This window comes from Rhinopithecus bieti, unplaced genomic scaffold (assembly GCF_001698545.2).
Source record: "Rhinopithecus bieti isolate Rb0 unplaced genomic scaffold, ASM169854v2 scaffold_7884, whole genome shotgun sequence".
In the NCBI taxonomy this organism is placed as follows: domain Eukaryota; kingdom Metazoa; phylum Chordata; class Mammalia; order Primates; family Cercopithecidae; genus Rhinopithecus; species Rhinopithecus bieti.
The window spans coordinates 1,077,951-1,102,108 of NW_016806331.1; positions in this window are offsets into that span (position 1 = coordinate 1,077,951).

Consider the following 24,158-nt stretch of genomic DNA (forward strand, 5'->3'; position numbering starts at 1 on the left):
CTGTGCCAGCGCGTCCTCTCAGATCCACAGCAAGGAGGGAATATGCGAGGGAGGGGTCGGCTGGCTAAAACCCAGGCTCGTACACAGAATGGTGGGACCCCTGCCGCAGGTGATGGGAGAGGTGTGCAGGGCCCCAGCCCCGGGGTAGACGCCTCAGCCTCTGCGCAGGGCCGCCCTGCTCTTCCCTGGCTCGCTGGGATCCAGGCCCTGGTCTAAGCCCCTGGCCGCACCTGGCCTGCGCAACCAACGGCCCCAAGGTCCAAATGCAGGTACCGGGACCCTCTCGGTGACCCAGGACTCTCTTGGTGACCCAGGACCCTCCGGTGACCCAGGGCGTGTTCAAGTTACCTTTTTCCTGGCTCACACACACATACACACACACACCCGACACCTAAATTCAACACTATCCCCAACCATTTGGGGAGCAAGTCTCGCTCTCCCCCGGGGCTGTCTCCTTGCGCGGAGGGCTCCAAGCTCGGGGCAGGTCGGGTCAGGCAGGGTCTGGGGGCGCGGTGGGGCTCGGGACCAGGCAGGCCCGGGGGGCAGGCGCATGGGGCGACCGCAGAGCTCCAGGACACACAGTCCGGGTCAGTGTTCCCTAGAGACCCCTCCAAGAGCCCCTCCTGGACACCTGTGCCACTGCGCAGCTACATTTGTCCTCTTCAGGTGGAAACAGGGCCAGTCTGACACTTTCTAGTCCGCGCCCTGCACACTCCCAGACCCTCCACCAGTGGAGGCGGACGCCGCCCTGAGAAACCCTCTCTTCTTCCTGGGGCAGCATCACCTGCCGTCTGCATTGGCACCTGCCGCCGTTCTCTAAGCACACCTGGGGACGCTCACTTGTGGTCTCAGGAGAAGGAGCTGGAGGACCAGGAAGACCGAGGCAGGGCCATTTTCTGACGCATCAGAGGCCCGTGCCTCTTGCCTTAGCCCCCAGTAGAGACAGCCCTGGATTTTAGATCCGGTAAGGCCTTGGGTCACTGTGGAAGGCTCTGTCCAGCTCCTGAGGAGACCCTCCCTCTTCCGCCTGGTTCAGGCTTGGAGATCAGAGGGCAGGCAAGGACCAGAGCATCTGACTCCCGGGAAACCTCACAACCCCGAGACAGGAGCATAATGTGGCCTAACAAGAATGCCCTTCTCACCCGCTAGCATCCTCCCCTCCCGCAAGCATCCCTGGTGAGGGGACAGGCAGGGCACACCATTGAAACATAATTTGAGAACACAAAAAAACAATATGAGGCTGATTTCTTAGCATATTGAATGGAGAGAGGGTCAAAACAAAACAAAACAAAAAGCAAACTAAATAGATTTCGCAACTGGAAAAGGAAGGAGCTTTGTAAGAGCCCAAGGAGAATCTAATTAGAGACTTCAACTAGAGTTTTGCAAATGAATTATTTACAATTCTTCAGAGGGAAATGATTATAATAATAACCTTTACAATGCTGAAATTAAGCTTATTATGCTCTTTTCCTCTGCCCCAGAAATTCTCTGAGGTCTGTCATCAGGCAGGATGCAAGGCGTGAGCTCTGCCTCCTGCTCTGGGCAGCGCCTGGGGCCAGCCTGGGGCCCTGGCTCAGCCCAGAGCATCGAAGATGTGGCGAGCCAGGCGTTTAAAAGAGAAAGCTAGCAAGTGTCTTCCGTGTCTTTCCGTCGTTTGTTTCTCTCTTGTGACTTGGGGATGCTCTAAGTCAGGCTTGAGGAGTTGTAGGGGTTCAAAGAAGAAGTCACAGCATCTACTCCTGGGGGCGGGCAGTCCCCGGAACTGCCAAATTTAAAATGAACTATGTGAACCGGATGAGAAGAGGGGTAGAGGTGTTATGAAAAAGTAACTCAAAACAGGAGATTCCTTATGGCCTCCTTGGCACGTGCTGCTTGGATTGGGAACTGAGTGTCAATCTGTTTAGAAGTCAGTGCATCCCAGGGGCTAAGCAGCTGATGCTGGTCTTCACAGATCCCCCGACAGGGGGGCAAAGGGGGTAAATGCTACACCTCACCATCCCTCTTCAGGCCCTGCACGGCTGTCCTTCGATTTTACTAACTTTCTCCTTGACATAGGCCAGGCATCCTCCCAGCCCTTCCTTGCCTCAGGTCCCCCAGGGCATGGCTGCAGTTGGGGCTGACTCTACAGGTTGTCAGGCACTGCAGTGGGCACGTGTAGTCACTGTTCCCAAGTCCCCATCCCGACTCCACACGACACCTGTAGTGGGTTGAATGGTGACCTCCACAAAAGATAGGCCCGTGTCCCAGAACCTGTGACTGTTTCCTTATTTGGAACAAGGACCTTTACAGATATGATTAAATTAAGGATCTCCAGACCAGATGACCCTGGGTGATCTGGGTAGATCCTAAGTAGCCAATGACAGATGTCCTCCTAAGAGACAGAGGAGAAGACACAGGGAGAGGAAAGGGCTGTGCCCATGCAGAGATGGAGGCAAAGATGGAGGAGAGGTTGGAGCCACCAGAAGGTGGCAGAGACGAGAGTATTCTCCACAATACCCTTTGGGGAAGCACAGACCTGACACACCCTGATTTTAGACTTCTGGCCCCCAGAGCTGGGAGAGAGTAAGTCCCTGTTGTTGAAGGCACCCAGGTCATGGTCCTTTGTGGCAGCCCCAGTGCCATCGGCCTTCCCCAGTGATTCCATCTGTCTCTGCCACTGCCCTCCCTCCCTGAGAAGGCAGTGGTGGGCAGTCGTGCCCTGTCTCATCTGCTCCCTCACACAGGCCTCATTCTTGGCCCATCTGTAAACAGGCAACTGCTTGGGCAAGACCCTGGTGGCAAGTGCTGGAGTCCAAGTGCACTCAGTGTCAGCCAGAGCAGCCTCATAGGATCACGGGCCCACCAAGGGCAGGGAGGCCCCTAGCTGGAGATGCAGGGCCTTCTCACCAGTGGCAGCCAGAAAACGCAGGAGGGTCTGTGATGAGCCCTACCCAGGTCAGGCGCGCAGCCACATCTCTTCCCTGGGGCAGTCCCTGGGATGATACGGATGGCTCAGTCTTGGACCAGTTTGTGCAGACAGCTTTGGGCTGCCAGCAGGAGGGAGTAGCAAAGACATGGAGGTTGGCTGTACTAGTGAGGGCTCTCCAGAGGGACAGAACCAATAGAATAAATATAAGGGAGTTTAATTGGGAGAATTGGCTCATACGATTATAAGGCAAAGCCGCACAATAGGCTGTCTGCAAGCTGGGAAACAAGAGAAGCGAGTGGTGTGCTCAGTCTAAGCCCAAAAGCCTCAAAGCCATGGAAGCTGACAGTGCAGCCCTCATTCTGCAGTCAAAGGCCCAAGAGCCCCTGAGAGGCTGCTAGTGCAAGCCCCAGAGTCCAAAGGCTGGAGAACCTGGAGTCTGATGTCCAAAGGCAGGAGGAGAAGATGCAAGCATCAGGCATGGGAAGAGACTCAGATGCAGAGACTCAGCAAGCTGCTTATCCCCATTCTTCTGCCTGCTTTGTACCAGCTGCACTGGCAGCCAATTGGATGGTGCTCACCCACACTGAGGGTGGGCCTTCCTCTCCCAGTCTGCTGACTAGAATGTCAGTTCCCGCTGGCAACACCCTCACAGATACACCAGGAACAATGCTTCCCTCACCTCTAGGCATCCCTCAATCCAGTCAAGTTGACACTGAATATTAACCATCATGTTGATGAAAAAAATCCAAATCTTGTAAAATATTTGAAGAGATTTATTCTGAGCCACATGTGAGGACCATGACCCATAACACAGCCACAGGAGGTCCTGAGAACCTGTGTCCAAGGTGGTCTGTTTACAACTTAGTTTTATATGTTTTAGGGAGATGTAAGACATCAACCCATGTATGTGAGGTATGCACTGGTTCAGTCCAGAAAGGCAGAACAACTTGGAGTAAAGTGGAGGCTTACAAATCATAGGTGGAGTCAAAGATTTTCTGATCAGCAATTGGTTAAAAGGGTTAAGTTATTATCTAGAGACCTGGAATCAATAGAAAGGAATGTCTAAGTTAAGATAAAGGGGTGTGGAATCCCAGACTTTTATTATATAGATGAAGTCTCTTTGGTGGCTACCCTTAGAGGAAATAGAGACTTTTAGAAGGTGTTAGACTATCAGTTCATCTCTTCAGGAGCAGAAAAAAGACCTGAAAAGGGAAGAGAATTCTGCATACAATACAAATTTCCATCACAAGAGATAGCTTTGCAGGGCCATTTCAAAATGTGTCACAAAAATACATTTTGGGATAATATAGTTTGATATTTCTTCAGGGCCTACTATGTGTCATGTGACGCTATGGTAGAGTCATGCTGGAATGTGATATCTTATTGCTACCAAGAGTTTGCTTTTTTTTTTCTTTTCTTTTTTTTTTTTTTTTTTTGAGACAAAGTCTTGTTCTGTCACCCAGGCTGGAGTTCAGTAGCGCAATCTCAGCTCACTGCAACCTCTGCCTCCTGGGCTCAAGCAATTCTCCTACCTCAACCTCCTGAATAACTGGGACTACAGGCAAGCACCACCACACCCAGTGAATTTTTTGTATTTTTAGTAGAGACGGGGTTTCACCACACTGGCCAGGTGGGTCTCAAACTCCTGACCTCAGGTGATCTGCCCACCTCAGCCTCCCAAAGTGCTGGGATGACAGGCATGAACCACCACACCTGGCCAAGAGTCTGCTTTGTCAGTCTTCAGATTTCTGTCTTAATGCTAATGCTGGTCAGCTGTGCCTGAACTCCACAGGGACAAAGGCATGAGTCATGTCTGACCCCTTCTTGGCCATTGTGGCCTGAATTAATTTTTTAGGTTTCTTTAGAATCTCCTTAACTGAGAAGGGGGTTCATTCATTCAGTGGCAGAGCTTAGGATTTTATTTTTGGTTTACCATCACACAGGGAACCTGCAAGCCAATGGCTCCTTGATGCGTGTCCACCTCCAGACAGACGTCTCAGGCCAGTCCTCCTCCCCTCATCCTTGCTCTTTTCCTGTCTTTCCCTGTGGAGTTGACACCACACAGCAAAATCCTCCAAGACCCCAGCTGTCAACCCTCCACTGACCTCACATCCTTGGGCTTCCCTGACTCCATTCACCTGGATGGGACCCAGGGTTAACCTTGTTTGGATCAAACTAAACCATTTCTCTCTCTCCTCCTCCACACTTGGATCTTCCTCTTCAGCAGAAGTGTCGGACACTCTGACTTTTGGGGGTTGAGTTTATCTGGCCCCCACCATTCCACCTCTCTTCCCTGGATTGCCCCACTGCCCGAGAGGGAAGGATATACCCACCTCATCTTCCCCCATCATCTCCTTGACCTGCTCTTGCTAGACTGCAATCTCTTTCCATTTCTCTTTGCAACCATGTTCCCTTGTGGGGCTGGATTGCAGCCCATGTGTTAGAGAAACCTGGCTGGAAATTTAGGTTGCCCTGCCCAGAAGCCATGAGAGTAACGGGGAGGTGATAGATGTGAAGGATGGAAGACCCCGTAGCAATTTGGACAGAGACTGCATGACGCTGCCCAGAGAGATGATGTTCCCTACCAAGTGGTATTTATTTATAGGATGGCCATGACTACGTAAAGGTTATGAACCCATGTGGATTGGTAGAAAACAGGAAAACCCTGAAGGGAGGGCTTTCCATTTTTAATGCCTATTATTGTTACAATGCTCTTTGCACAAAAAGAAATACAAGGTTTAGCTCATTTGCCACTTGGCTGTCATTCCGTGGCTGGGGGCGTCGTTCTCCCACACAGCAGCACTGAGCAGCTTGGCACTGGTGGGTTGTTTTGTGTTTTTTGTTTTGTAAATACAAACCTCAGGCTTGTCAGAGAATAACCCAGAAAACTGGCACTAATGCCAAAAACCATAGAGGCCGGAAGAGTGTGGAATCTGCAGCTACAACTGGTCCCGTGTCTGCAGGGAAGAAGCACGGGACGCCTCAGTTACTATGAAGTCCTCTGCGTGGAGATGAGCTCCAAGCAGCCAAGCAACCACCACTTTCAGCATCAAACCCTCAAAGCATTTCTGTAGAAGTCTTTTTTTTGGGAGGGGGGAGGGGGTTAACCACTTCTCCAACCTCTTAAGAGAACCACACTAACCAGTATTCTTTTCTCTACAAACTCAAGGTCATTGACATGAACAGAGATCTCTCTTGAACTGAGATGGGCCACAGTGAGGATCCCGGGACTCGACGGGTGGGGGTTTGCAGGAGACCTCAGAGACTATGCCTCTAAATGAGAGCTTTGTAAATTCTTTTATTTCTGAAACAGTGCAGCCAAGTGCTAATGTTCGTTGAAGCTGGGTAATAGGTACACAGAGGTTTCTGGTAATCTCTACTTTTACGTAAGTAGAGGATGGAAATTATATGTGCAAATTACTACCATAAAATCTTGAAAATTGTTTCCCCTGCTTTGTACAGTTTTTCCTGTCTTCCAAGAAAACTCTTGGTGTCAGGCTGGACAGATGTCATTCCCTGCTATTTCCAGCATGCCCACCTCTAACCTGCTGCTGCTCATCAACTAGGATCCCACAATCTAGAAACTCCTAACTCCTGCTAGCACTTCAGGTACAGCACAGGTCCCCAGGCTTTGCCTGAAGGAATTTTTTTTTCCTAGGAATTTACTCCAAAGATATACCCCACTATACAAAAATACCTGTATATAAAGTTATCCAGTTGGGTGCCGTGGCTCACGCCTGCAATCTCAGCACTTTGGGAGGCTGAGGGGGGTGGATCACTTGAGGTCAGGAGTTCGAGACCAGCTGGCCAACATGGTGAAACCCCATCTCTACTAAAAAAATATAAAAATTAGCTGGGCATGGTGGCAGGCGCCTATAATCCCAGCTACTTGGGAGGCTGAGGCAGGGAGAATTGCTTGAACCCGGAAAGTAGACGTTGCAGTGAGCGGACATCATGCTGCTGCACTCCAGCCTGGGTGACACAGCAAGACTCCGTCTTAGTAAAATAAATAAATAAATAAAGGTATCCAATATAGCAGGGATTTTTTATAATTAAAAAATATTGAATGCCCACACACAGGAAATGTGTTGAATTAATGGTGGCACAGAGTGGGGCACTATGCAGCTGTGGAAAGAAAGACTGCTACGAACTCACGTGGCATGTCAAGACACCGTATTAAGTGATACAAGCAAGTGCACACACGTATATATACAGTGTTAACTTTTGTTTAAGGAAGGAAAGGAAATAAGTACATACACTTATTCTCAAAAAAAGAAACTAAAATAAACCAGACACGAAATAGGTTTGGAGGAATTAGTAGGAATGGTACGGATGGGATAGGAAACGATTGGTACTTCTCTGAGTACACCATATCTCTTTTGTATAGTTTTGGATTCCTGGAACCAAGTTAATATTTTACATATTCAAAAAAATTGAGTCAACAAGGAAGGAAGGGAAAAACATAAAGCTATATACACACAGAAACAAACGAACCCAGCTTCATCTCACAGGGCTGACATAACTGCTGTAATTCCCAAAGACAACTGTGCCCACAGCCCCCACCCCACTAACTCTTCTGCAACGTGACCTTGGTATACCCCCATGGAAAAGGGCACCTTTTTCTTCTTTCCCTCAACTTGAGGAAGTCCCTGTGCCTCGTTGGATGAAAGGAATATGGTGGAAATAAATAATTTGGGGCCAGCTTCAGGAACATGCCTTCACTGGCCCAGCAGCCTTCACTGCCTCTCTTGAAGCCTTGAGTTTCTGTACAAGAATTTCAGGCTCCTCTGCTGGAAAGGGAGTCGTAGAGGGGGCGCTGAGGCCCCACATGAGTGACGAAGCCATCTCAGACATCCATCCAGGCTGAGTCCTCGCCTGACTTCACACTATCTGCTACACCCACATGAGACGTCCCAAATAAGAACCAATCAGCTGAACACAGTCAACCACAAAATTGTGAGGATAATGAAATGTTTTTACACCTCTAAGTGTTGGGCAGTGTGTTATAAGGCAACAGATGACCAGAACAGTAACCACATAGAAGGGGAAAAAACATATTAAAGTAACATTTGAGGATAACCTCAGTCTAGAGAGAAAAAGATCCTTTTGCTGGGTATAAATCTTGAACTGTACTCAGTATGGTTATTTTTGAAACTATTTTGTGTGTGTGCTATGATTGTGTAAATGAGTAATTATAAAGATGTAAGAAAAGGAAAAACAAATGTGGAATAGTGGAAGGCAAGTTAGGACTTTGCAGCACTAGGCTAACCTGAGAACAGTTTTGATGAACTCATAGCCAAGATACCTATATAAATATGAATACCACACAAAAAACTTGAAAATGTTTGTCCATGTGGTATTCATATTTATGTAGGTATCCTGGCTCTGTCCATGGAAAGAGCTCTGAAACAGTGACACCCATCAACAGTGAGCACACTAGTGGCCAGACTTGGTCCCTAAATCCCATTCTTCACTAAGAGAGAGCAGAGTTCTTTGGAGAAGTGGTTGAGTCCAGGACTGAAGTAAGTGAGAGAAGCCTAAAATGTCTTGTTTCTGCCACAAAGTTAAAAAAAAAATGCGGCTGGGCACAGTGGCTCACGCCTGTAATCCCAGCACTTTGGGAGGCTGAGGCAGGCAGATCAAGAGGTCAGGAGATTGAGACCATCCTGGCAAACATGGTGAAACCTCATCTCTACTAAAAATACAAAAGAAAAATTAGCCAGGCGTGGTGGTGGGCACCTGTAGTCCCAGCTACTCGGGAGGCTGAGGCAGGAGAATGGCATGAACCCAGGGGGTGGAGCTTGCAGTGAGCGGACATCGCGCTGCTGCACTCCAGCCCGGGTGACAAAGCGAGACTCCATCTCAAAAAACAAATGCTCAAAATATGATGGAAGCATATGAAAAGGAAGGGGTTCCCACTGGCCAAACCAAAGGCAACATGAGGATCAAGATGAATAGTAAGACCGATGGGCTAGAATGCATTAAATTTGTTAAAAAGAGAGAAAGACCATGTGTCCATATTTATTTTAGAAAGAAACAGAAGAGAAGGAAATGTCTTCTACTGTAAGTAGAATATCAACTAATAAATGTGGAAGGAATGATAAGACTTAGAAAATAATAATTTTGCAACCAATACAGTAATAAATGATTCATTCAAGAATCATCAACAGATGCTAAAACCAATGAGTCAAAGTATATTAGGAAACAGCTTGTTTCTACAGTTTCAAGGTTTCAAAAAAATGTGTATTGACAGTGGAGGATTCTGCAACATCTCCTTAACCAAGCAATCAAAGTAACATCTCTAACCATGCGACAAAGGGACTTTGTGTGCCTCCTGATATGGTACACTGAGAAGGACACAACATCAGTTGTTTCGTGTCCTTGCCAAAAATGCAACCAAAAATAAAATCATAAGGCAACCATAAGACAAATCCAAATTGAGGAGCATTGTACCAAACAAGTGGGCTGTACTCTTCAAAAATGTCCTAAAACACAAAAGACACATAATGTTCATAGCGGCATTATTCACAGCAGTCAAAAGGCTGAAGCAACACAAGTGTCCATTGACAGGTAAATGGATAAAATCTGGTATACACCAACAATGCTGTATTATTCAACCTTAAAAAGGAAAGAACTCTGACACATGCTACAACATGGATGAACACTGAGGACATTATTTGAGTGAAATAAGCCAATCACAAAAGATTATATGATTCCATTTTAATGAGGCACCTAGGGTTGTCAAAGTCCTAGAGACAGAAAGTAGAATGGTGGTTGCCAGAGGCTGGGGAGAGGAGGAATGGGGAGTTAGTGTCTGATAAGTACAGAGGTTCAGTTTGGGAAGATGAAAAAGTTCTGGAGATGAATGGAGGTGATGGTTGCATGGCAATGTGAATCAACATGACTAACACTACTGGAATGTACATGGTTAAGATGGCAAATGTTAAATTATGTGTTTTTTACCACAATTAAAGAAGCTTTGTTAACAAGACAAAAGGAAGCTTAAGAATATTACTAGATACGACAAACAAAAGCATTGTGTAATGCTGGATTGGGATTTGGGGGTGGAGATGCTACTAAGCACATTATTAGGACAATAGGCAAGATGTGGTTGCAAACTGCATTTTTCGATAATAGTATTATATCAATGTTACATTTTCTGAATTTGATAACTTTATCATGCCATGCTAGAGAATGTATTATTATTTTTATTATGTATTCTTTTTAGGAAGTGGGCACTGAACTTTTTGAGCTTAAAGGTGATGATGTCTGTGACTTAGTTTTGTATGTTCCAGGCAACCCAGGCCCTGGATCTGCTTGGTCTTGCCCAGCTTTTTAGGCACTCAGAGGCTAGGCAGCTGAGCTGGGAGAGGGGCATCCACCAGCCTCAGAGCCATCACGTGGCTCTCAGCTCCTTTCATCCCTGATGAGCACAGGTGCCTCCATCTGGAACTTCACGTCCTTGAACTCCAGGACTCCTCAGCCACCAGGAAGGACCGGGAGCTCTGAGGCTGGTTTCCGCAGGAGTTGGCCCGAGCTGGAGACATCTGACCAGTGGTGATGAAGCCAGCTCCACTCCCTCCATCCCACCAGGCCAGGCAAGGTAGAGCCAGAGAGGGCATCTGAGAGGAAGGCAGGGCCCCTTCATAGTGTGGCCCTTGGTTCCCCTGTCCCTGGGGGTTAGGAGGGTCTGGGGGCAGCCAGGAGCAGAGCCCAGGGCTGCAGGAGGAGCAACTTCAGCTGCCCTTTCCTTGGGGCTGTGGCCAAACGCCAGCCTCTGCAAGAGACCTGACCCAGCTTTGCCCAGGTCGCCTGCGGAGGGTGGGCTGCTCAGACCCGTGCGTCCCCACAGAGGGGCCGGACTCCCACGTCCAAGGGGGCAGGGAGTGCCCCGTGCATCCTTTTCCCTAGAACGCCTCACCTCTGGGACAGCTGTCACTGGCTTCGAGCCAGCTGGCCGCCTGGAACCGTGTCCCGTTCACCATGTTGGCAGGCTCAGCGTGGGCTCGGCCGTGCCGTGGGACAAGGTAAGCCCGTGGGCTCCTGGCTGCCCTGGCCTCTGCCTCGGCCCGCCTTCACACAGGGCCCAGCAGGAGCTTGTTCTGGGCACTAGGCTGAATTCCTTTAAAAGGGGAAAAGAGAAAATGTAATCTAAAATATAATATGACAAAGTGCTGGCCTCCAGCTTGTGTGGGCCACTGGTGAAAACTGTGCCAGCTTCCTGGCTGGCTCAGGAGGGCAGGGAGATGTGGGTTCCCACAGCTCACAGTAAAGTGTTGTGAACCCACGAAGGACCACTCCAGGCCTGCACTCCAGCACCAGCCACCGCCATCCACCCCACACAACAGAGGTTTCATCACATTCTTAGTGCTTTGGAAAGGCCTGCTTGACCTTTCTATGACCTAAAATTAACGCTCAGAAAGCTCAAAAGCTCCTTAAAATATTACCTTTCTCCTCCCTCCTGAAAATCTTAAGTTTGTCTCTCTGCCAAGGATTGGGGGTTAGATCTGGAGCAAACCAAGGGCCGGCTTTCCTGGAGAGGCCCTGGGGGCCAGAGTGGCCTCGGTGCTGGACCTCTTGTCCCTCTTGGCGAAAAAGGACGATGGGAAAGCATGACCCTTGACCCCGTTCAGTGCCCTTCATGCTCCCTGGTAACACCACAAAGATGAAAACTTTTAATCCCACCCTGGACCCAAAAGTGTTGCTCTTGGCTCCAGAACAACAAAGTAAGAGTAATTAATAGACAGCCAGAGACTTAGGAAAACAGCAACTGATTTCATGAGGCTACGAGGACCCTTTATGAGATGCTGTGGCACCCCACCCTGCTCGCTCCCTGGCAGAACGGCTGCAGCTCCCGAGAACGGACAGCAAAGGGATACATCTTCATGCCAGAGACGCACGGCATTCCCTAAATGTCCATCATTCAACAGCAAAGCCTCCCATGAAGGCAGGACGGGAAAGAACCGCAGCTCCATGAGTTAGGGGAGGAGGTGATGTGAACCACCCTCCCTCAGCATGATGCAGGGGACCGGCAGGTGCCTGGGTCACCTTCCTGTCTTAATTGTACCGGGTCTAGACCCATCTATTGGGAGGAGAGGTAGACCCAGCAGTCCTGGGGGGGTCTCTTCCCCAAAGAAAGACCAGTCTCGGTATGCATCTGCAGATTCCCCAGCAAAGGCAGCAAAACATACCCCCAAATCCCCCTGGGGACCCACCCTGAATATTTCCTACCCATAGGAAATATTCAGATTTATGTTTTTGACTAGATATTTCAAAATTATAGATGATTTAGATTTAAATAGTATACCCTTCCTTCCTTGTTTCCTTCCTTCCTTTCTTCCTTTTTCCTTCCTTCTTTCTTTCCCTCTCTCTTTCCTTCCTTCCTTCCTCCCTCCCTCCCTTTCTCTTTCTTTCTTTCTTTCTTTCTTTCTTTCTTTCTTTCTTTCTTTCTTTCTTTCTTTCTTTCTTTCTTTTTCTTTCTTTCTTCTTTCTTTCTTTCTCTCTCTCTCTCTCTCTCTCTCTCTCTCTCTCTCTTTCTTTCTTTCTTTCTTTCTTTCTTTCTTTCTTTCTTTCTTTCTTTCCTTTCTTTATCTCACCCTGTCACCCAGGCTGGAACACAGTGTCATGGTCCCAGTTCACTACAGCCTGGACCTCCCAGGCTCAAGTGATCCTCCCGCCTCAGCCTCCTGAGCAGCTGGGACTACACGCACATGCCACCATACCTGGCTGTTTTTTTTGTAGCATTGGAGTCTTGTTATGCTGCCCAGGCTGGACTCGAACCCCTGGGTTCAAATGATCCTCTTGCCTTGGTCTCCCAAAGCACTGGGATTACAGGTGTGAACAACCATGCCTGGCTATACACCTTCTAAATGTTGTTTCTGCTCACATCTGGTGGGGAAGAAGCCTCTGCCTGAGGTTTGCAGCTGTTTTCTGAGAAGCACATGGGGTGTGGAAGGAGGGGCCCGGGGAGAAAGAACGTCAGCATTTGACAGCCACGCACAGGAAAGGTGGGTGAACCTGGGCACATCTCTGGAACCATCTCAGCTTCCCAGTTAAAAAGTCAGCCCCACAGGACTGGCGTCTGCTTAGTGTGTGCACACATATGAACTCATCAAGTAGGCAGGGAAGATATTCGCATTCCAAGAAGAAAATAAAGCCCGGAGAGTGTAAATCTCATTCAAGGTCACAGGCTGAACACTGACTGAGCCAGGAATAAAAATCAAGTCCTCCACCTCCAAGCCCTGGGCTCTTTCTGCTGCAGCACTTGGGCTTCCAGAAATCTTAAGTATCTCAAATACAGCCATGAAATGGAGAATAAATTTTAAAGTCCCTCTGAGGGGCAGTAAAAATATCTACCGGAGAGGCGGCCCCACCCCGAGAGCCCAAGGGTTGTGTTAAATCTAATATTAAGATTATGAGTGCGACAGACTTGTCAGATCGGTCCTATTCTAAGGAACAGAGATGTACTCAAGTTGCTGGGGTTAACGAGGTGAGGGCTGGAGAGACGCAGGAAGCTGGGAGAAACGTTGCCAGCTCAGAGCAGGCCTTTTGGAGGGTGGGAATGTTACCCAGGACACGTTTGTTTGTCACTGCTCAGCCACGAAGTCCATCACTGACTCTCAGGTACTCCACTTCCAGGCCCCGGCCAGGCCAGCTGGCCCTTTTCCCTTCTCTCCAGTCTTAGCACGTGGTTTTCCTCCTGCCCCTCCTGGCTTCTGCCTCGCATCCCCACGCTGGACTCACCAGACCCAATCACTCTGTCCTGAGCTGCTTTAGAGTGGGCTTCTGGAGCAGAGCTTTCCTACCAGGCCAGGCCAAGGCCACTGGGCAGTCTGCCAAAAGTGGCCTGGGGTCAGTTTCCTGCCCGGTCCATCTAGTTGGCTGTGGCCAGCATGACTCCATTACAGAGGCAGCCTCCTCAGAAGGCAGAGTGGGGCTGTGGTAGGAACAGAGACAAATGCAATGGATGCCAAGTGCCCCCAATAGTCTCTCTCTTTTTTTTTTTTTTTAATTGAGACAGGGCCTCACTCTGCCACCCAGGCTGGAGTACAGTAGTACAATCAAGACACACTGCAGCCTGGACCTCCCAGGCCTAAGCAATTCTCCTGCCTCAGTCTTCTAAGGAGCTGGGACCACAGGCATCACAAATAAAAATATGTTTATTTTTATAGAGATGGGGGTATCACCATGTTGCCCAGGCTGGTCTGGAACTCCTGAGTTCAAGCAATCCTCCTGCCTCTGCCTTCCAAAGTGCTGGGATTACAGGCTTAAGCTACTGAGCCCTGCCACCCCTGATACTTTTTGATGAGTCCCCATCTTGTCCCAAATGACCCTCAGTGTCAGCAGAAGGAACAGGTGTCTGTCCGTTCAGGCTGCTGTAACAAAATGCCATGAACTGGGCGGTTCCTAGACAGTAAGATCTGTCTCTCACAGCTGTGGAGACTGGGAAGTCCAAGAGCCAGGCAGATGCAGTGTCTGGTGAGGGCTACTTCCTGGTTCACAGACAGTGCCTTCTTGCTGCGCCCTCACACAGTGGAAGGGGTGAGGGAGTTCTCTGGGGCCTCTTTTTTAAGGGCACTGATCCCATTTATGAGGACTCCGTCCCCATGACCTCATCACTTCCTAAAGGCCCCACCTCCTAATACCATCAACCTGGAGGTGAGGATTTTAACCTGTCAATTTTGGAGGGACACAAATGTTCAGCCCATAGCAAATAGAAATTGTAGACAACCTCCCGAGGTGCTGTGTCCACACTGGTGAAAAAGCTTACTTGTGCATAAAATGTTTGTTTCTTACATGCACGCAAGCTTACGGCGATGGCCTGGCCTGTTTGTCATGGTGTGGCATTTCTGCGCAGCACAAGGCAGGCTGTTGCTGTTTGCCCTGATTTGCATTCCCCTCCCCATAGTGAGAAGATCCAGTCCTCACCACTGAGCTTGGGAGGGTTTCTCGGCCAGGGAAGTGTGGGCCAAGTGATGTGGGACACTTCCCATCAGAAGCACTGAGAGCCAGCCTGTGGTTCTGGAAGTCTCCCTGCCCTCTCTGCATGAGCCCAGCAATGTCCCAGGTGGAGCCGTTCCTGGCCAGGACGTTAGGGAGCAGAGCCACGGCCCACGGGCGGCGGAGTGAGAAGCCGCCCTGTAGTTGCAAGCTCTGAGAATTGGATCGTTCCTGCTGCATGACTTAGCCCAGTCAGTCCTTAGAGCCTGTGAAGGATTTTGCAATAAATCTAACTAGTTTCTTCTTGATACACCCTCTTCCTTTTATCTGTATTTGCTGCATGTTCCTGTTTTTCATCCTTTAAAAAAAAAAAGAAAAAAAAGCAATTGGCAGGACGAGGTGGCTCATGCCATTAATTCCAGCACTTTGGGAAGCTGAGGTGGGCAGATCACCTGAGGTCAGGAGTTCGAGACCAGCCTGGCCAACAAGGTGAAACCCCATTTCTACTAAAAATACAAAAATTAGCCAGGTGTAATGGCGCATGCCTGTAATCCCAGCTACTCAGGAGGCTGAGGTAGGAGAATAACTTGAGCCCTGGAGGCAGAGATTGTAGTGAGCCAAGATCGTGCCACTGGACTCCAACCTGGGTGACAGGGCGAGACCCTCTCAGAAAAACAAAACAAAACAAAACAAAAACAAAGTCTCTGCCTTGTTTTATGTGTATATTTATGAGCAGCAGCTAGCTGAATTGGGGGATGTTGGTTTAATCCTGTAGTCTCCAGGTTTTGTACATGAGTTTAATCCCTTTACAGTTATGGTTAATACTAAAGTAATTAAATTATTTCTATTATTGTATGTGATATTTCATTTACCATGATTTTCCTTTATCTTTTCTGCCTTTTCTAAGTATGATAACATTTTTGGATTTTTCTTTCCCCCCGAGATGATTTGGCGGCTGTAGATTTTGTTTCTGTTCTTGGCAGTGACTATCCTTCATTTTTAATCTACATTCAGAACTCTGGTTTTTTTCTAATGAAGTCTAAAGTATCTACATCCTTTTTCTGAACAAGGAACATTATTTCCTGTATCTTGTCCTATCTTTGTCATTGTTATTTATAAATGCACAAAGGTGAATAGTGTTTTTACAGCGAGTGGGTACTTTATGGACGCATTCGACCAGCAGCATGCAGAGATGGGGTTTACGTTTGGTTGACTTGCTCACAGTGGCTTCCAGCCCGAGGGTTGTGTCTTTCCTGGGTTTGGGACCCTTCTTGGCATTGTCTGTTCAATCTCATTCCCCGGCCTGCTGCTCCTCTTTCCCAGACCTCCTCCAAGACGAGCCAGAGTTGCCCAGGCGACTCTGCCGGTCTCTTGCCTGCTCCTTTGGGGCGATTTTCTTTCTAAATCTCAGTTGCTGTGTGATGCGTTCTTGGAGAATTCCTTATGTCTGTCTTCCAATTCACCCATTTGTTGAGGATTTGATTGCATTTGCTGGTTTATTTTTTATTTCAAGGAGCATCTTTTTAATTTTCAGGTTTACTAATTAGATATTTTCCATTTCCATCAGTTCTGATCTTTTTCATTTCTGCCAAGTTTTGTGTATAGCTAATTACTCTTTTTAGGCTATTTCTTGTCTTTCCTCTTTAAGATGCTAAAAAACTTACTTTAAGGTCATTTTTCTATTGCTCTGGTTCTCTCCCGTGTCCCTCTCCACCCTCCTTCTCTCCCTGTCCACACACCTCACACACACTCAACCCTGTCTGCCCTGAGGGTTTGCATCAGTCTTTGCCCAGCCTCCAGGGATGCCCTCCGTGAACCAGGTTTCATGTCCCACAGAGCATTGGCTAAATCACAAATAGAGTAATGGCATTGGTGGTGCCTTACCTGAGTCCTAGACAGGAGGCTGCTTCCACCCACCTCCTGGTCCTCGAATCTTTGGAAGCTGAAGCCCAGGAAGCACTCAGCTGGAATTTTCTTTCCGTCCCCTCTCCAGGGTGGGGGTCTCTCTATGCAGTCAGCTGGCCTCTGCTCCCAACCCTGCGTGCTGCACCAGGTGCCAGCGCTTCCCCCACATTGGTTCCGGACCGGAAGCCCCATCTCAGACCCCACCCACGGGTTTTGTTCTGTCTGTTTTTGGTGTCTGTGATGCTTGGCTTGTTTTGTTGAAATATGTTTTCTCTAATGCTGCTGCGTATTCGGAGCAGAGAAGAGGCCTCAGAGCATGAACTTGTAGGGCCGTGCTGTCCAGAAATCCAGAAGGTTCATTTCTTTGTTTACTTAATTCAACTTAAACCCAACTTGGAGCCCCACCCTGTGGGGCTGGCAGAAAATGCAACTCTCTCCCATCCTAGAGTCCCTCCAGGATCCAGAAGCTTCCATGGTGCCCAGAAGAGCTGCAGGGCTGGGAGCTGGGAGCTGTCACCACCGCCTCAGCAGCCACTCTCACCCACGTCCTGCTGCCCTCAGGCTGGCAGCTGTTCCTGCGTCCTGCCCGGTGCCTGGGGATCCTTGCCAGGGATGAGAGCCTCAGGGCACAACATGGGCAGCCGAGTGTGCTCCACCCTCCCAGGCTGTGCCTTGGAGCTGTGCTCAGACCTTAGGCCCTTAGGGACACCAGCCTCCTCCTCTTCCCAGCCTCAGTGAGTCTTGCCCTCTCCCTCCCACTCGCCTCCTGGGTTTGGGTTTTTATGAAATGGGTTTAGGTTTTTACAAAAGACAGAAAGAGCCTTTGGCTTTGAGCTGCTTTGGCTTTCTGCCTGGAAAAAAAAAAATCCCCGAGGCAAAAAAATTACAAAGAGCCGGGTGATCTGCTTGAAATGGGATGAGGGGGAGAAATAAGAAAAGAAAAACAAAGATTAATATCTCCACCCACCCCTCAAAGTGTATTCCGTCACACATCCCATTAAGGGCTAGCGAATGAATGGGCTGCCGTTCTGAGAAGGGCCAGTTCTTGGGGGGAAACAGCTGGCAGTCACCGCGTCCAGAAGCCAGCGATGTGGGGGCATCTGAGGCAGGGGCCACGGCCCAGCCAGTCAAGCAGAACTGGAAGGATCACAGGCCAGCCCCGGCTCGGAATGGCCCCTCGGCAACCACCCTGAGTTACCAACAAAATGCTGATGGACTTTTTCAAACTTGTATTCTCTTAAGCACATTGGGAGAGTATGTTTCTATGGTTTAGAACGCTTACCATCAAAAGAGCATTTTAAACATAATTTTGTCCTCAAAGAGGTAAGCTTCAATTACTTGAGAACTTCCTGGAAGCCTCGCCTTTTGCAGCAATGCTGGGTCAGTGCGTGCCGCCGTCTGTCCTGTTGTCTCTGTGTTCTCCATGTGAGAGGGTGGGGAGGGCAGACCTGGGGTGTTAAGGCTCGAGTTCCTCACGGACTCTGCAGGGGCTCCTGGGCACGCCACTCCCCTTTTGTCCCCCATGGCATTTATATGTAAAGTAAGAGTTCTGCTGGGTTAAATGGTGCCACCTCCTTCCAACAGGAACATCAGAGTGTGCCCCTAGTTGGCCCAAGGGCCTTTGTGCATGTAATTAAGATAAGAATCTCGAAATAAGATCATTCTGGTTTAGAGTAAGCCCTAAATACAATGCCAAGAGTCCTTAGAAGAGAAGAGAAGGGGAGAAGACACAGAGCCATGGGGAAGGAGCCCACGTGGAGACAGAGGCAGAGGTTGGAGTGATGCATCCAGCAGCCAGGCTTCCCCACACCTGCCAGAAGCTGCAGAGAGCCCCGGAGAGACTCCCACTCACAGCCGCAGAAGAAACCAGCCCTGCCACCATGATGTAGGACTTCTGGCCTCCAGAACTGTGGGAGGACATATTTCTGTTGTTTGAAGCCACGCAGTTTGGGGTCATTTGTTATAACACCCCTAGGAAACTAACTCAGGAGGTTAAACTAAATCGTTTCAAAGCCTCTTCAGATATCTCCAGGCTACAGCTAGGAAGTGGGGTCCTGGATGTGGAATCCCTCCGAAGAACGTAGCACACATATTCCCGTCTCCATCGTCTCCCTTCTTTCTGGATTCCGGGCCAGCTGAGAGGAGGCTGCCCTTCCCAGGCTGCTGCACCAGAGGACTGGGGTCCTGCCAGTGAAGCTTACAAGATAAATGGCTGTGGGATGCGAGGATAGTTAGCCCAGGAAAGAGGAGATATCCAGGGTTGTAGTAAGTGGCCCCACATAGTTGAAAGCTTCTCATTTGGAAAAGAGATTAATCTTATTTTCGGTAGTTCCAGAGGCAGCACTGCAAGAGGGGTCAGATCTCCTTTCTTATTTATTTATTTATTTAGAGATAGAGTCTTGCTCTGTCGCCTAGGCTGGAGTGCAGTGGCATGACCTTGACTCACTGCAACCTCTGCCTCCCAGGGTCAAGTGATTCTCCTGCCTCAGCCCACTGAGTAGCTGGGATGACCGGTGCCCACCACGATGCTCGGCTACTTTTTGTATTTGTAGTAAAGACAGGGTTTCACCATGTTGGCCAGGCTGCTCTCGAACTCCTGACCTTAAGTGATCCGCCTGCCTCAGCCTCCGAAAGTGCTGGGATTACAGGTGTGAGCTGCCAATCCCAGCACAGATTTCCTTTCAATACAATTCCCTACAGGGAGAAGACTGCAGCCCTGGAATGGCAGAACCTGCCTCTGCTGGCAGGTGTGCAGGCAGGTAAAGGTGAGAGGGGGTCACAGCCCTGTGGGTGTTTGGGCCGGACCACCTGAAACCCCTTTTAAATCTGAGTTTTTGAAAGTTCATTATTCCTTGGGCTTTTTAGATCTCACCAATACAATTTAATTCTACAAAATCAGAAATCTTCAATGAGCAGGGCCCAGGAATCTGCATTCATGCAAAGAGCCGTTGTGTCCCAGGCAGTCTGGAGACTCAGGCTAGTGACTGAGTGTTCCCTGAGCCGGATGTAACCCGATGGCAGCCAGCTACAGCCCCAGGGCTTGACCCACTGAGGACACCCCAGGACCACCTGCCCAGGTGTGGGAGGAGCTCCCTTCCCTGCTGCGGGGTTGGGCCCTTGCCCTGTACAAATGCCCTTGTCGGCTGCAGATGGATCAGCCTCTCTCTTCCCATTTCTGAACTTTAGCCAAGATTAATAATAGGAGACAATTTCTTATAATGCCCTTTACTCCTCTTTCTACGTTTCCCTAAAACCCGCCTCCTTCAGAAGCCCTTTCTAGCTGCTATTTGCTGTCTGTCTCCATTATTCTCTAACTTAGCAAGCCAACCATTCCCTTAGTTTATTGAATTTATCAGCTTGGGTGAATGTGTTCATTAGCTTACTTTTTTTTTTTTTTTTTTTTGAGACAGAGTCTCCCTCTGTCACCCAGGCTGTAGTGCAGTGGCCGGATCTCAGCTCACTGCAAGCTCCGCCTCCCAGGTTCACGCCATTCACCTGCCTCAGCCTCCCGAGTAGCTGGGACTACAGGCGCCCGCCACCTCGCCCGGCTAGATTTTGTATTTTTTAGTAGAGACGGGGTTTCACCGTGTTAGCCAGGATGGTCTCGATCTCCTGACCTCGTGATCCGCCCGTCTCGGCCTCCCAAAGTGCTGGGATTACAGGCGTGAGCCACCGCGCCCGGCCATTAGCTTACTTTTTAAAAAAAATTTTGTTTTGAATTGACACATAACAATTGTACATGTTTCTGGGGTTCACCATGATGTTTCCATGCATGCACACGTGGCATAATAATCAAATTAGGGTAGTTAGCATGTCAGCCTCCTCAGACCTTTATCATTTCTGTATTGTGATAACACTGAGATCCTCCTTGCCAGCTTTCTTGAAATATATAATACATTCTTATTAACCCACTGTGTCATAGCACACCAGACCTGTCCTTCCCATCTCACTGGAACTTTGCACCCATTGACCAAGCTCCTACCCGCACTCCTCCAGCCTCTGGGAACCACTGTTCCACTCTCTATTTCTATGAGATCAAAGTTTTGGATTCTACATGTGGGTGAGATCATGCAGAATGTGTCTTTCAGTGCCTGGTTTATTTCAGGTGACATGATGTCTTTGATCTGTCTCTCTCTCTCTCAACTCTAAGCTCCCTGGGAGCAGGGGTTGTCTTTCTCTTATCCACTCTCGAAGTCCCAGTCCTCAGCACAGGGTCCTGAAGCACAGTAGGCGCTTATATCCACCAGGAGTAGGTTCAGCAGCAAAGAACAGAGACCCTGAATTACCATTGACCCAACCACACAAGATTTTGTTCCCTCAAGCAGAAACTGCAAAGGTGGACAGTGCCAGTGGTGTGGGCAGCTCGGCTCCACACAGCCAGCAGGGATCCAGGCCCCTTCCACTCTCTGCTCCACTGTATCCCGGTGTTCTCGTAGTCTGAGATGGCTGCTTAGATCTAACCTGTATATCCATATGTCAGACAGCAGGAAGGAGGAGGGTTGATTCGGGCACAGCTACTTCCCTAAAGGGAAGCAGCACACAACACTTCCAGTTACATCCCACAAAATGGATGCTAGTTATGTGGCCAAACACAGATACAGGAGAGTCTGGGAGGTGTAGCTTTATTCCAGACAGTCATACACGCTGCTAGAAAGAGTTCCATTTCTAGGAAATAAGGGTGTGGCCAGCAGCCTCTGCAGTGGAGCTCAGTAATTATAACTTGAATAAATAGGTGACTTGGAGCCCAGCCTGAACTGGTAGAATCTTAGGTCACCTTTATTTGACAGGGAGGATGCACTGCTATTTATGGGCATTGATCTTTCTGCCCATAAAAATGCTACTGGCATTGCTTCAGCGACTCAGGGACATCAGATGAGCACCCAGGTGGATGACAAATCTCTGGAGAACAGAGACGTCCTTCCTTTCTCTTCTGTCATGTTCTTTTGTCCCTCATTCCTTTTTCTGTCCCTGCAGCACCAGGTCCTCTGCCTTGCACACCGTGGGTTCCAGCAAATGTTTGTTGCTGGTGATGATGGTGGAGGGAAGGGTGGTGCTCTCCACAGGGTTTGTGAGGGGCACTCATCTGCCTTGACTGGTTTCCAGATGGGCTTTCACAGTTCTCTGAAGTCCAGTATAAATACGGCAGGGAAATGGGGCAGGGCTGTTACCACCTTCCAGTCAGGAAAGGACTTCCACCTCGTGGCAAAGGTGCTCCATTCATCACCAAATCAACACGCAGATGCCCAGGGTGCAGACAGAATCATCACCCTTCTTACTTATTTTTGGTTAGTAAGGAAAACATGGGCCCCTGGGCCCTAGACAGACCCTCTTGAGTTACAGAATAATTAATCTTTCATGGCTGTGCCTTCGTCTTCATCGCAGTCACTACTTCCTGCTTTGGATGAATCAAATCCTGTTTTCAACCAGACTTATCAATATGCCCTTAAGAGGATTTGAAACCCTGTTTCTATAAAAAAAAAAAAAAAAAAAAAATTAGCCGGGCGTGGTGGCGGGCACCTGTAATCCCAGCTACTCAGGAGGCTGAGACAGGAGGAATTGCTTGAACCCAGGTGGAGGTTGCAGTGAACCTAGATTGCACCATTGCACTCCAACCTGGGTGGCAGAGTGAGGGAAAAAAAAGACAATTACTTATGTGCACCAAACACACACTCACTGTCTCTCTCATCCCATCACCCACTGCAGCCAGGTTCTCACTCACACCGTGGCCTCAGTTTCTCTTATGCCTCTGCCATCCCCTGTGGAGACCAGACCCAGCCACCCTGCAGGGTTTGCGCCGCTCCACTGCTCCCAAACGCTGAGCCCCTCAGGATGCCTCCGAGCAGATGATCCTTCCTAATGCCACTGCGTCCTTCTCCATCCTCCTTCATGCGGAGGTCTCTGCTATGTCGTTGCTGGGTTTGTCATTTCATTAGAACTGTTTCTCTGGTGTTTTCCTAGATGAGGCACTTAGGTGATAAACTCACTGCGTTTTTAATGTATCTTCAAACACCTTCTGCTCCTAACGCTTCAATAATCTATTGGGAACAGGGGCTCCTGGGTTGCAGTCTTTGCTCTTGCACTGTTTTTGGCTTGCAGTGTTGTAGATGAGAAGCCTGAGACCATTCCAATTGTTTTGCTTTTTTAGGTAACATATTCCTTTTGATTGAAAAATGATTGGCTTTCTTTTTCTCAGTGCAGAAAGTACAGCACTTATAATTTTCCATTCAAAGTTATTTAGTAAAATTTGCATATAATAAAGTGGATCCATTTTAAAAAGTACATGTTTTGACATGTTTATACATCTATGTATTCATTAAAATTTCCATGACTGTCCCAGTCAACTCGGTGGCCCCTGACAATGACTGGTCTGATTTCCATCACTGTGGATGCAATTTGTTTCTAGAGTTTCATATAAAGGGAAGAATACCGTGTGTATGCAGAGTTCGGAAGCTGTTACCATGACATAGCGCAGAGTACATCTTTTCTCATCAGCTGAACCTGGAACTCCGTGAGCCCCTCCATGCGTACTCTGCCGGCGTCCCCCAACTCAGGGGAGAGTTCCAGTATTTAATGACTGCCCTTCCCCCAGCTGTGATTTTCCGCGCTCCTGTAACTTGTTACTCTCAGATCAGATCTCCTGGGCCCGACCCCCAAGCCTCCTGCTTTCCGTCCGCGTCTGCCTGGCTGTTTCTCACCATTTTCCTTCATGGGGCCAGGGTCTGCACCAGGATCGCGTCTTTAATCGTCTACTGGGTGTTTTCATGATGCGGGCGCGTTTGGAAGCTCCTGGAGTTCCTTTGCGCGCTGGAATTGGATCTTCTCACGTGCCCTGTGGGTTTTGATCTCAGGTGTTCCTGGGCCTCCTCCCACGCTCCGTTTCGCTGGCCACGTGGGTGGACGGCTCCCTCTGACATTCCTCACCTGACATACCTAGGCGCTCCCTCCACCCTGTTCTGTCCCCACCCAGCCAGATGGGACGTTCTTTGCTTCCCACCTTTGTCAGTAATTTGGCGCACAGGTCTATTGCTGCAATGTCCTTAATGCCCAACAGGTTAAAAACAACAATAACAACAAAGGAATCCGCCCCACCCCTTAAAGGTTCTCCAGCCCCTCCGAGGCTCCTAAGGAACTCTCGTTGCCCTCCTCCCCTCAAGGATGGAGACACTCGATCGCCCACTCGCCTCCCTCTGGGAGGTCATGTGGCCCTCACATCCCCTTCCTCAGACCAGCTTCCCACTCAGGGTTGGAGGCAGTGGCCCCTGAACCATCCAACCACAGGGCTGGAGGTCTGCTGTCCACTCAGCCAGTGGCTGCAGCAGTAACATGGCTCTGCAGAGAAGCTGGAGAGGAGATGGGAACTCTCCAGGCTCAGGTGTGTCCTGGACACCCTCCCAGTCTTCCTCTC